Below are 13,481 nucleotides of genomic sequence, written 5' to 3' on the forward strand. Positions count from 1 at the left end.
GAACTCTGGAGTTAAATTCACTTGACTGTTTCGTTGCTGAAGCTTTGACAATACTAAGATGACATTTTAATAAACTTTCAAGTATTTGTGATTTGTAGCAATCTTAAAAACCCAGAATTAAGATGTGCCTTCCAATGTTATCCTTCTTTGTAATAAAAAAGGGACCCAGATCCTCTCCTATGAAGCAGTGTTGTCAATGATAGCAGCCCCCTCTAGGACTGGTATGTGCCAATTGTCACAGAGGGAGCATGAGACTAAAACAACTTTCGTCTATGTCCCTCAGAACTAATGGCTCCCCTCTCCAACACACACTTCTCAGCAGCAAAACGGGGTTTGTTTTTTTTTCCCCTCAAAAAAAAAAAAAAAAGATATTTAGAATCCATTGAATAGTCAAAAATAAGTTTAAAAGAAAATATTATCCTCAACCATTTTTCATGATGTTTTTTTTCCTTGAAGGAAATTTATCCATTTAGGAAGTGTAAAATTAATGCAAAAGACCACAAAAGAAAATTTAGTACTATTGACGAAAAATCTATTCTATGAAAAGTGTCATGTTGCTACTTAAAAAACTTAACATTGCATGAAGTACTGGTTAGATATACTGTATTGTCAGCAAGATTACTGGATCCTCAAAATATGTGGTTCATAGGACAGTAAACCAAGACTAGGATTTGATGAAGCAAATAAAAATCAGTGTTTTCAACTGAAGACAGAGGCGACACATAACTGTTGACTGAGGGTGGGGGGCACAATTTAAAAGCTGGGGGGGTGATACGTGACTGCCCCACACATCACCTCTGGATCAAAGCGGTTGCTAAATGGAAGACAGGGAAAGCCCTGCTGCAGTGTGAGGGGAGCAGTTTCCCCTGGGTAGACCCCCTGCTATAGGAATGGGAGAGCAGCCTCTGCCCTAGGAACAGGCACATGGCATTCACCCCACAGCAGTCCGCGAAGTGCTGGGACTCCGGCAGGAGAGAAGGAGAAGCAGCCCCATGTATTGAGGGGGTAGGGGCTCAGCCCACAGCCAGCCATCCTGTTGCTTCTTTCCTCCCAGTCCTGCATGGGCATACAATGAGTGCTGCTGCCAGGGGGAACCGCTACCTTTTTGCTGCTGGGCATCCCAGTGAGAGGTGGCCCAAGGCCTTGCCCATGCCCACGCGCAATGGCCCTCTGGATAGGTCCCCTCGGAACATTTAACCATTGCTAAGTGGTAGGCAAATCCGGGGGGGGGGGGGGGGGGGGGGAAGAAGACATGACCCCACGTGGATCCCCCTCAACGCATCACCTCTGACTGAAGATACCACTTCCTTTAAAATAAAGCATGATTTAATCTATTACGTTACTCAATTTGTAAAGAGTTTTATTTCTTAGGTTGAATGTACCTCACCTAAATGATAGGATTAACAGAACTGTTTTCATGAACTGTAGCAACATCCCTCACACCCTTAAAAACATTTTTTTCTGATGAAAAGGCATGTACCAGCTTATTCCAATATTTTTAAAATTATATGACAGAAAGCAGCAGGCATTAGCTATGCTAATGCATCACTAAATCAAAACTTCTTCATTCCCACCTTGTTCCTCCCCCTCAAAACATCTCAGTAAGGAGACACCTACGAAGGTGCCACAAGTACTCCTCGTTTTTTTTGCTAATACAGACTAACACAGCTACCTGAAGTTAAGGTTGTGTTCCAAAATGGGGTATATATTCACTTTCAGAAAGAAACAAGTTTTCAGTTGGTATGAAATTTTACCCAAGGTTAGCTTTTATGTCTTTTGAATTTTCTGTGTTGTTTTTGTTCAGTTTCTCATTAAAGTTTTAATATATCTTTGAACTTGGGTTCAAACTGCAGTTTTTCTTTGGCAGTCCTATTTTTATCGTTGACCAATATCTCTTGAATGCATTGTCTATCTGCATAAAACGTGGGGTGGGGGTGGGGAGAGGGAGGTGAATCCTGAGAAGATTTGATGCAGTGGGAAGAGGTTTTAAAACATTGATACAAGGTAATTTTTCAGCCATTTTTCATGTTATAACTGAAAGTTCATGCATTGTGCATACAAGGCAGTTTGATCGGGGCTAAGCTCACAAAAGTTTGTTTGGTTGATACAGGTCACATGTGCATAAGATCTTCTCCATCAAGTGCAATGCTACCAGGGTATTTATTATTTGTATTGCAATAGTGTTTAGGAGCCACAGTCACTACTGTTCTAGGCATTATATAGAGACAAAAAAAATCCCCACCCCAAAGTGTGTTCTATCCTACAACGGAGAAGGACTCATACACCATTACAGATGGATAAAATAAATCTCCATTAGCAGCTACTCTTCTATGCCCAGAGGTCCACCCGTTTATGTAATTCCCATCCCCAATTAAGAACTAAAATCCTTAAGGAAAATGAATACACAAGGTTTCTGATAATAGGGTTACCTCCACCCCTACCCACAAGCATGTACAAACCTGACACTGCCCCCACAAAAGCAAGAAAATGAAAGATATGCCCTTTACTAGTACTTAGCCTCTATTCTTCCACCCACAACCACACTTTTCCATTACAACTAAGGCAAACCACAAACTACAACCTTAACTGAGGGATGCCAGCCTTACATCACCCCTTTTAACCATCTTCTACATACAATCATGCTCCCCCTACACAAACAACCATGCTCCCCCTACACAAACAACAATTATACCAAACATCCTTCAACTACTAAATTCGGGGAGTGGAAGGGACACTCTAGAAAGGGGTGCGTTTAGAACAAAAGAATTTAGGGGTATTCTTATCACTTGGCTAGTTCTAGAAGTATAAAAGAAAGAATCAAAATCACTGTCTGCTGGTGTAAGGGCCTTCTCTTACTGTGACAGTCTGAGGCCCTGTGCTTAGGCTAAGACCTTTGGCTAAGCAGCAGAGGCAGCCATAAGCTAGGAAGGGACCGGTCACATCCTCACATTCCAAACTAGTCACATTGAAAGAAGGTGCTATTGGGCTGTTAGGAATACAATCCTGTCCTGATAATGCCTACCACCTCCAGAGAAAGGGAAGTGCCTAGAAAATGTAAAAGGAAACAGCATCCTGTCTGGCAAGAACTCACTTATCAATACTGGGATGTGAAATCCTCACTTCTGTATTGTTTTGTCATTATAGTTCCCACTTTGTTATTGTTTGTCTGTATAATCTCTGTCTGGTTCTGTGATTGTTCCTGTCTGCTGTATAATTAATTTTGCTGGGTGCAAACTAATTAAGGTGGTGGGATATAATTGGTTACATAACCATGTTACAATATATTAGGATTGGTTAGTTAAATTTCAGGAAAATGATTGGTTAAGGTATAGCTAAGCAGAACTGAAGTTTTACTATATAATCTGTAGTCAATGAGGAAGTGAGTGGGCCTGGGTGGGTGTGTGTGGGGAAAATGGGAACAGGGAATAGGGGTAAGGAAATTGGAACCATGTTTTGCTAAAGGGGGAGATGGGAACAGGGAATGGGAGTGGGGAAACTGGAATCCTGTTTGGCTAAAGGGAGAAATGGGAACAGGGACACAGGTGTAAGGCTCTGTGGTGTCAGAGCTGGGAAGGAGGATACTAAGGAAAAAGGAACTTGTATTTAAGCTTGCTGGAAGTTCACCCCAATAAACATCGAATTGTTTGCACCTTCGGACTTCGGGTATTGTTGCTCTCTGTTCATGCGAGAAGGACCAGGGAAGTGGGAGAGTGAAGGAATAAGCCCCCTAACAACGGGCAGAGTTAAGTTTATCATGAGTGTTCTATGGTACCAGGTGATACTCCTGAAGATGGAGTATAAGAAGGTACCTATTGATAAACTTTCAAATTTTTTGTTTTTGTATGCTTGGGGAAGTGTGTAGTCTTTGTATCGACCACTGCTTTCATACAAAGTTGGTGTATTCATTCAATTTTCCTTTCCCTGCCATTCCTTTTCCAGAAGACAAAATCTTTAGTAATAGCTGGCAAGCTTACTTGCTAAAAGACACATAAAACCGTAAAGTGCTACATGGTGGTCATTTCACAAGATGGTAGATAAAGGATACAGTATACGTCTCCCTTAGCCAGACTAGGTCAATACATTTCCCAGAACGAGTGAATATTTATCCTCTGTTGGAAGAAAGGGGTTGAATAAGAGACTGATTTTAGAACTGACTTCAGTATTTTGGAGTGCTGTTGTTAGGAGCCCAAGGAGTTAGAAATAATATCAATTAAACTGAAACAAGTGTGCGAGGGAAGACCAGAAAAGTCACATCTTTGACAACCACTAGGAATGTACTATAGTAGCAATCACCAAAGAGAATGACTGACTGGATAGCACATCTTCCCTGTTGGTGCTTTTTCTTCAAGCTTAGATGGAACGATTTTGGCTAGCATACAAGGAAAATAATGACCGCAAACAAGGCTAGCTGTTAAAATAACACATTTTACAGATTAGAAAAAAGTAAGCCCAATATTTTATATAAAAGGCATTAGGGATTTTGGGTGCCCAGACTCCTGAAATGAGCTTGATTTTTAGAGGGCGGATGCTCAGCATGTTCCCCCCTCCCAAAAACAGGCTTCTTTTAGGTATATAGCTATGTCAGGGTTCCTTCCCCCAATCTGAACTCTAGGGTACAGATGTGGGAACCCGCATGAAAGACCCCCTAAGCTTATTCTTACCAGCTTAGGTTAAAAACTTCCCCAAGGTACAAACTTTGTTTAAAACGCTTGGTGGTGGCAGCATACTGTTCAAGGACAAGGCAAAGAACAGGGAAAGAGACCACTTGGAGATGTCTTCCCCCAAAATATCCCCCGAATCCCTACACCCCCTCTCCTGGGGAAGGCTTGATAATAATCCTTACCAATTTGTACAGGTGAACACAGACCCAAACCCTTGGATCTTAAGAACAATGAAAAATCAATCAGGTTCTTAAAAAGAAGAATTTTAATTAAAGAAAAGGTAAAAGAATCCTCTCTATAAAATCAGGATGGAAAATACTTTACAGGGTATTCAGATTCAAAAACACAATCCCCCTCTGGGCAAAACCTTAAAGTTACAGAAAACAGGAATAAACTTCCCTCTTAACACAGGGAAAATTCACATAAAACAAAAGATAAACTAATCTGTCTTGCCTGGCTTACCTATACTGGTTGCAATATTGAAGACTTGGATTAGGATGGGTTGGAGAAGATGGATTTCTGTCTGGCCTCTCTCAGTCCCAAGAGAGAACTACGTAAACAAAGAGCACAAACACAACTCTTCCCCTCCCCAAGATTTGAAAGTATCTGTCTCCTTATTGGTCCTTTGGGTCAGGTGCTAGCCAAGCTAGCTGAGCTTCTTAACCCTTTACAGGTAACAGGATGTTGCCTCTGGCCAGGAGGGATTTTATAGCACTGTATACAGAAAGGTGGTTACCCCTCCCTTTATATTTATGACAAGCTACATGGGGCAATCAAGGCTCTGGCAGGAGGCAATGAAGAAAGGCTCTGGCAGCTCCTCCCTGCCAGAGCCTGTCTCCACTGCCTCCTCTCAGCTAGAGACTTTCCCAACTGCCATAGTCTTTCACCATAGTCCTTCCCGTGGTGGGGAAAGGCTCCAGTAGTGAGCAGGCAGCCAGAGACTAAAAATAGCAGTGGGAGCTCCCATATAGGTGTGGAGGGCACTCTACTCAACCTGCCCAAGCAGTGCCTCACCATCTACATTGTCATTTATATGCACGCTAGCTGGGCTTAGTGTCTGCACTCTACACGCCACCATTTAATGTACACTTATCCTAAATGTTATGAATGATACTCTGAAATAATGCTATACAATAGCTGAGCTGAATGCTAATAAGTTATAGCATTAGTGAATCACAGAATGTTACTTACACCTTCATGGTGTATATACTTGAAGAAAATGACCATGTTTTTAGAGTATGAATAATTAAATCAAAGATTCATTTTATACAGGACAAGTGGGCTCATGGTATTTTAGGCCAAAATACACTTGTTCTATAATCAAAACAAGTTTATATAGTGCCACTGAGATTCAGTGGACCATACATTTAATGGAAAAAATATTACAGACTATATTTATCCCTTCTCCACCCATGCCCCACCCCGAAAATATAAACAAAAAAACCCACATAAAAACATTACACTTTCATTAGTCTAAATTCTACTAGTCTCATTTTCACTGTAAATAAACAGGACTACTTCTTACATCCTTTCTATAATGCTTTGAGATGCACTGATAAGTGCCACATATGAGCTAGATGATATTACTTGGGGAGTAAGATACTACTGAACGTGAGCAAGGCTAGCAGAATATAGCTGCTGAGAGACCATTTGAACACTATAAGCAGAAGTGAAAAAAACAAACAAACAATCAGAACTAAGAAATAAAAATACATAAAGTGTATAACAATCAATGTTGCAGAATACTTGTCATTATGACCAAGGAATTCTTTATCATTTATTTTTGAATAGTTATCAAAACAGTTTTTCAACATGTTTTACTTTCATCACTCCTTATTTACAAGACTTAGTAGAGCAATGTCAAATACTCCCATGCTCAAGTGTGGGCATGTCAACTAAGCAATGTTTAGAGAATTTTCATGTTGGAGAATTTCTATATTGAAACATCCATAAAGATGCATTCTGTAATAACTCAATTCTGGAAAATGTTTGTAGCATCTACAATGCTTAACAAATATTTTGAACAACATGTTAAAATGTTTATTACACTGGACGGACCAAGGAGACTTTTCAAAAGGGACAGTGAAAGGAAAGTACATATGTTTGCCTGAAAGTCCTAAAACAACTTATTCTCTTGGGTTCCAACATGTTACATTACATTCTTCTGAAATTAAAATCACAAGCAGTTAAAAATAGGAGTCCTGGTTGTTACAGTTAATATTCTGGTATCTTTTTTTAAAGAATTAGGATTAAGGGCTAACAGCTACATCTAGTCCACCCAGCACTATAAACAACAGCTGTTCTTTACAATATATTGTTTATATTATGTTAAAATCAATAGGAGCTACTACAGACATGTCAAATGAACTTGATTATGCACATTAACATTTTAAAGCTAAAAAACAATTATGAAGCATGCGTGCTACAAGGTATGTCGCAATATGACCTGACAGATCAAACCCTAGAAAGTAAGAGGCAGGGGGACTAGAAAAATATTACTTAGTCATGTATATTAATGAGCTAAAAAGCTTTTAGGGTTTGAATTTTGACTGCGGAGAATTTTTTTTTTCTTTTAAATACCACCCTAAAGATATACAAGAAATTTTCCTAGTGTGCATTCCACAGCCAATGAAGTGGTATGTTCTGATCACAGACATTAAAAAAGTCAAACACATCCGAGTTACACTGAAATGTAGATCTCTATTTCCCGTGCTGTATCAAATCTAGAAAGAAAAAACAGTACTTATATACTGCTTTTAAGAAATACACCTGCTTATACTGCAAAACATAATGAATTTATGTTGTTCTGTAACCTAATTCCTTTAATCTACATAAGAGATGCTGACCAAGTTCACTCAACCAAAAAAACTGATTTTAAGAGTACAATCAACACATGCTTTTCAACAGTATTAATATAGCATGAAGCTTGTGCTCCCAATTATTCATATTGTTGCATTCTGTTATTTTCTGCTATAAAAATATGCAAATTCATTCCTTTGTGTTATGTAGGTCTCATGACCCTCAACAGATCTCTCTTGAAAGGAATTACAAGCCAACATCTAGATAATAACTATCAACATTTCAGATTTCATTTTTTACTATTAAAGTGCCACTGCAGTGATAAATTTAACGGTACAAAATGTTTGAAGTTATGATTATAACCTAAAGTCTAATAAAAATGGTATACTATAATTACTGTACTGTACTCCACTGATTTTTTACAGCAGCAGCAGAATGCAAGGAAAAACCACCACCTAGTGATACAAGTGCAAACTGCAGTTTGTTTTTGTGTGAAACAAGTACCCAAGAGGATTACTTTGACTTCATTACTGAATGAAGAGGTAGCCATTACCTCCTTATGCGACTAGAAATACAGAGGAGACGGTTGTTATTTTCCTGGGCCTGTTCCCTCCTCCTTGCTCAGTAAACTCGGACTGTAGTATTAGACACCTAACAGGACTAGTAGCTTAGTATCGTGAATTACACATCAAGAGATTAAAAAACTTCTATTGTCAAAAATTTTGACCAGACTTTGCATGGGCACAGGCTTTTACTTAATGGTGTACTATTCAGATAGTGCTTTTTATTTTGTAGACTACACCACTCATTTTATTATAAAACAATTTTATGGAGATGAAGTAGCCATTTGCTTTTTTGGGGAGGGCAGTGGTAGAAACAAGAAACACACAATGGATGTTGCAGCTTCATTATGGGGAAAGTCACAAGGGACTTTGGATGAGAGAAGCACATGCCCAACTGTCATCCTGCCTAGTGTGTTTGATATACTTTTTCTTAAAATACAATAAACCAGTACCGCTAACGCTTGCTTATTAGCACCATTCAGAGCCCCTTCAAGAGAGAAAATATTGTCAATATTGACACGGTTCTTCTGCACATATATTAGCAAGTCCCAGAAAACAAGCAACAGCATCAAGAGCTAACACTTCTCACCACACCATTGATCTTCCAAGTAAAAACAAAGTTGCACTAATAAATCCAATTGTACAAATATTGTGAAATGATCAGTTATGCTGTTGTACTAGAACTATTACTAGAATAGAAGTAATTTTTTTTTGGACTTTTACTTTTCAGAATACATTTGTTTGAACAAAAGGATATTTAAAATGCATGTATTTCTTCTCATTGGCAAATTCTGATCAAAATAAACACAATATCTGGGAAATAGGGTCCCATTACATATTGGTGGTTTCAACCAAACACTACAGAATAGCTTACAAAACTTTTTAAACAAAATCTACTTCCGTCACTTTCCAATTGCCTTCATCGTTTTGGGTCTTTAATGTTGCAAGGCATATATTACACGTCTAGCTTTGTATAAATCTTGATTTCAGAGACGGCATGGAAGTCATGAAAATGCCCCCAAACTGTGATCTTCTCAAACAAAAAAAAAAACAAAAAAAACCAACACTATTTAAAAATGTCTACAAAGTCTTTAATGCAAAAGATTACCTTAGCTTACAGTACTGTTTGCACATTTTTGTGGAAGAGTAGACTGCTGCGTGCATGCAACACAACACAACTCAACTACACAACACAATGAATTTTACAGCTAAATTTAGTCTACTAAACTCATTCTGTCCTGGGAGTATATTAACCTGTAAAATTCATTCCATGAAAACTCTGTGAAATTCAATGCTTTGCCCTTTACACTATTATGAATCTTATAAAAAATTAATATTAAAAAAGTCAATCATGATTTACACCAGGCCCTAATTATTCTCTATTTTTAAAGGAAAGCTACACAGCCCCACTAATTCCAATTTGTAGTGTATCCAGTTCTTCCTTTCACTGCACACAATACCTCAGGCACTTGTAGATCTAGAATACTCTGTAGGAAAATAAAGGTGAGGAAAAAATACTTAGCTTTTTCTAAGGACAAAGTCAATATTTTCTGGACAGAAAACTGACTCATGTTGTATTTTTTCCTTCATATGGAAGAACTTCAGTGGATTCAAGAGATTTTAAAATGTTTTCTGCAACAAAACTGAATATTTAGTTTTTTTGAGAATTGCAATCTGCTGTACACCATTGTAGACAAACCAGTTGCTGTATGCTAGGATATCAATGACTGAAGTGAACTACATTTGACCTTTAACATAGGAATTACCATAGTGAATCAGACTCACAGTTAAGGCTATGATTTAGTTACAGAGATCATGGCAGTCATGGATTTCGTGACTTTACCAAACCTCAGTGACCTCTTCCGCTTCAGCTGTCAGCAGCGGAAGTGGGGGCTGGCGGCAGGATTGTGTGCCTCCACCCTGCTGCAACTGGGGCTGGAATCAGGACTCTGCAGCCCCTGCTCTGTGGTTTTCAGCGGGTGGGGAGGAACTGCAGCCAGGCTGTGCACCCCTGTCCCGCACCTGTGGCCAGCTCTAGAGCGGGGGCTGTGTGCCCTGTGGCTGCTCTCCCTGCTGTGCCCCAGCCATGCAGCTTCCGCTGGGGGCTGCAGCCAGGGCCATGCGCCCCCTCTTGGCTGCAGCCAGGGCTTAGCAGGCTGCAGCTGGGGCTGCACACCCCTGTCCTGCAGCTGCGGACAGCTCCGGAGCACGGGGCTGTGTGCCCCCCTGTGGCTGCGCCACCCCCCCCCGGTGGCCACGCCCACCGCTGGAGCTGGGGCTGTGTCCCCAGCCATGGCGGGGGTCTTGGCTTGTCAGTTCCCCCCCAACCCATGGGACTCCATTCCTGCCCCCTATTTAGCCCTACCCCCGGTTACTTTTAGTAAAGTCACGGATAGGTACGGGGTCTGTATATTTTTGTTTATTGCCCCATGACCTATCCGTGACTTTACCTAGACAAAAATCTTAGCCTTACTCATGGTCCACCCAGCCCAGTATCCTGCACAAGATACAACCACAGTTGGCAGATGAGGGATAATGTGTTACACCCTTTGTCCCAAACAAAGATCTCATCCCTAACAGAGATTGGCTTAAAGCCTAAAAACAGGAAGTTCTCTCTTCCAAGATTTGGAAACATTAACTATTATAACTCTGGATATTCTTGTTATTCAATACATATCTAATCCCTCTTTGGATCTTGGTAAATTCTTGGCCTTACCATGCTGCAGAAATGAATTCCACGTTCCTGATTATGCATTATATGAAAAAGAATGTCCTTTATTAGTTTTGAATTTGCCACCATTCTGTTTAATCGAATATTCCCTTGTTCTTGTGTTACAAACAGGGAGAATAGAACTACTGGTATAAAACAGCTTCCAAAACACTTATTTTATCACTTACCACTCTTTACTGTGAGCCTTCAGTGTTCATTTAACAATTTTATTGTGAGAGATCACCACAATATAGAAGTGTATATGCAAGGGTGGTGTTCTTAGCACAAGACAACATGCAGCAATATACTTTTTTTTTTTTTTTAATTCCACAGACACATGGTCAGAATAGACTTCTCACTCTCTTTCTCCAGAGATAGCCACAAGCCAATTGTGTTTTTGTGATGCATACAGCAATGTGCCTCATGGGAAGGAGTGTTGAGGACTTCTTTAACTTGCTAGCTAACAAATCTCACATCCACAACTACCTGTGGAAGGTGCTCACCTCTAGAGAGGTAATGTAATGGGCAAAACTGAGAGATGGAAACTCTCAATTACTACCCAACAAGAAGTCTAATTATATCCATGTGTATACATTCACCCACAATTTTTTAACTTTGTTTGGCCTTTAGGAAAGCATGGTGAGAGGAGAGGAGAGGGAATAGGAACAGGAATGAGGGAAGGGGGTGGGGTTTATTTGGTGATTCCCAGTAACTGGTTTTCCCTGAACCCAAATCAGCATGATGAAAGCTTATGCTATGTTGGCACTCATTCCTTTGTAGCACTGACTAGAATCCTGCACCCACCTATTTCTTCTGGGGCACTCTTCATCTTCTGTAAAAATCCCTTATCAGGGCAATTGAACCTCAGCAAAAACCCTGCAGATGAGAGCCAAACTCAGCTCCGAGACAGACACAGAGCCAAAGCGTTAGTCTAAAAATTTGAAATCAAGTTTAGAATTTCTCTCAGAAAAGCTATGCAACAGAGAAGAATTGCTGAGCCACTCGCCACTATGGAAGCAGAGAAGACTGGAGGGGAACTTCAGAAGGTGGGGCATTCCCTTGCAGCCAGCAACTGACAAGTCTGTTTCTGTCTCCAACTCGCAAACAGACTAAGTAATCTGTTGCAACAGATCTGTGGACCTTAGCACAAAGAAGAATTAATAATTTCCTCTATAAATTTGTGTACTGGGAATCATCCTTTCCTTTTAAAGCCCCATTCAGAAGTACTGTATGAGGATGACTGAATTTTCACCATCTACAGAATTTAGCTGAAGACTTATGGCGACAGAAACTCTCCTGACCACAGTATCACATTTGCCCTGGGGCTCTTCCTCCTTTTTCCCCAGTACTGAAAGAACTATCCTTCCTCCGTTGGCTAAGGAGTTGGAAAGAGACTTCATTTCTTGAGTTATTTACACTTGTATACCTTCATTAAAATCCAGACTGCACTGATAAAAAAATTTTAAAAAAAAGACACCAGGTGTTAAGGTTCTGTAAACTCTGAAGTACTTTACTACCAAATCTGGAAAAAAAAAATTAAGAAAAAAACCCCACCAAATTAAAACCACAGAGGTAGCTAAAGTTTTTTAAACTGCTGCTGCTCTGGGATAAATGGAGACAGCACTGCTAACGACTTCCTGAAGAAGGCAGTCCTTCCTGAGACACATTCCCCTGAATTTGAGAGTTTTGTAACTGCTTCCGTCTATAAGGGAATGATACCTTCCACTGTCAGCACTACTGGACATTCCTTTACAAGGGAAAGGAATAATTATATGGCAATCTATTTTGAAGTAATTTGCAAGGTTAACAACTGTGTTAGTTTAAAACAAAACACTGAACAAAAATTACAGTCACCACCAGGATTTGTGTGATACGCAAGACACTTCTGCCTACAACTCTTCAAGCCTGGCATTCCAGCACTGGCTCTGGGACTGCCTCAAACAATATAGTCATTACTTCTGAAGTGCTTTTCACAAGCTTTTGAAGAGATTTTTTTTCTTTTTTTAAATGCAGGTGCCAGAGTTAATAGATTTAGCTACCAAAACTGGAGTTCGTGGATACAGGGCTGTAGCAGATCAAGTAAGCTTACTGAGAGGCAACTGTTAAACAGAATATTACAAAAGTAAAAATTAAATCCTTGAAATCAGACTTGCCCTAATAACTTGTAAGTAGTTGGGGCACCTATTGGTATGCAGGAAAACAGTTGTTCCAGAAGCTACTACTTAACACTTCTGTTAAAAAATTTCTTCTGTTATGAAATTTCCTAATTGTTCCAGTGAAAAGACCCATTACCTCCACAGTGAACCTCTCTGAAAAGGTTAGCATCAGCACAAGTGGAAGAAACTCTTAAATACATCCACAGTAACAAATACTGAGAATTAGTAGGAAAAAGTCAGCCTCAAATAGAGAGGTGGAAGACCTCTGGCAAGAACAAATCAGTAAATCAGGATAATGAGGGCATCAGAATATTTATAATGACAGATTTACACGAGGATGGAATTAATTGCAATAAGAAATAAAAAATCATTTGCAATACAAGGGTAATAAAAATCTTGATTTTCTTCACATTTCATCCCTCTTACACGACCATGAAAGACTTGATTAAAAAAAAAAGTTTGACAAATTCATAGATTAAAATGAGCAGAATTCCATTTTAATTTCTGGAAAAGTCTCATTTATAACAACTGACATTTTAGGAAACTAAATCATTACTAACTGCTTAAATTTTCACCAAAGTGCCAGATTCTG

At 39.6% G+C, this 13,481-nt stretch overlaps 1 protein-coding gene across 3 annotated transcripts in view; it reads right to left on the reverse strand.

Moving 5' to 3' along the window:
• UMAD1 (UBAP1-MVB12-associated (UMA) domain containing 1) overlaps window positions 1–13,481 on the reverse strand; it is a 181,621-nt gene that overhangs the window by 110,855 nt on the left and 57,285 nt on the right. The gene's annotated exons all lie outside the window — the stretch shown is intronic.

Source organism: Natator depressus, chromosome 2, assembly GCF_965152275.1.
Source record: "Natator depressus isolate rNatDep1 chromosome 2, rNatDep2.hap1, whole genome shotgun sequence".
Lineage (NCBI taxonomy): Eukaryota > Metazoa > Chordata > Testudines > Cheloniidae > Natator > Natator depressus.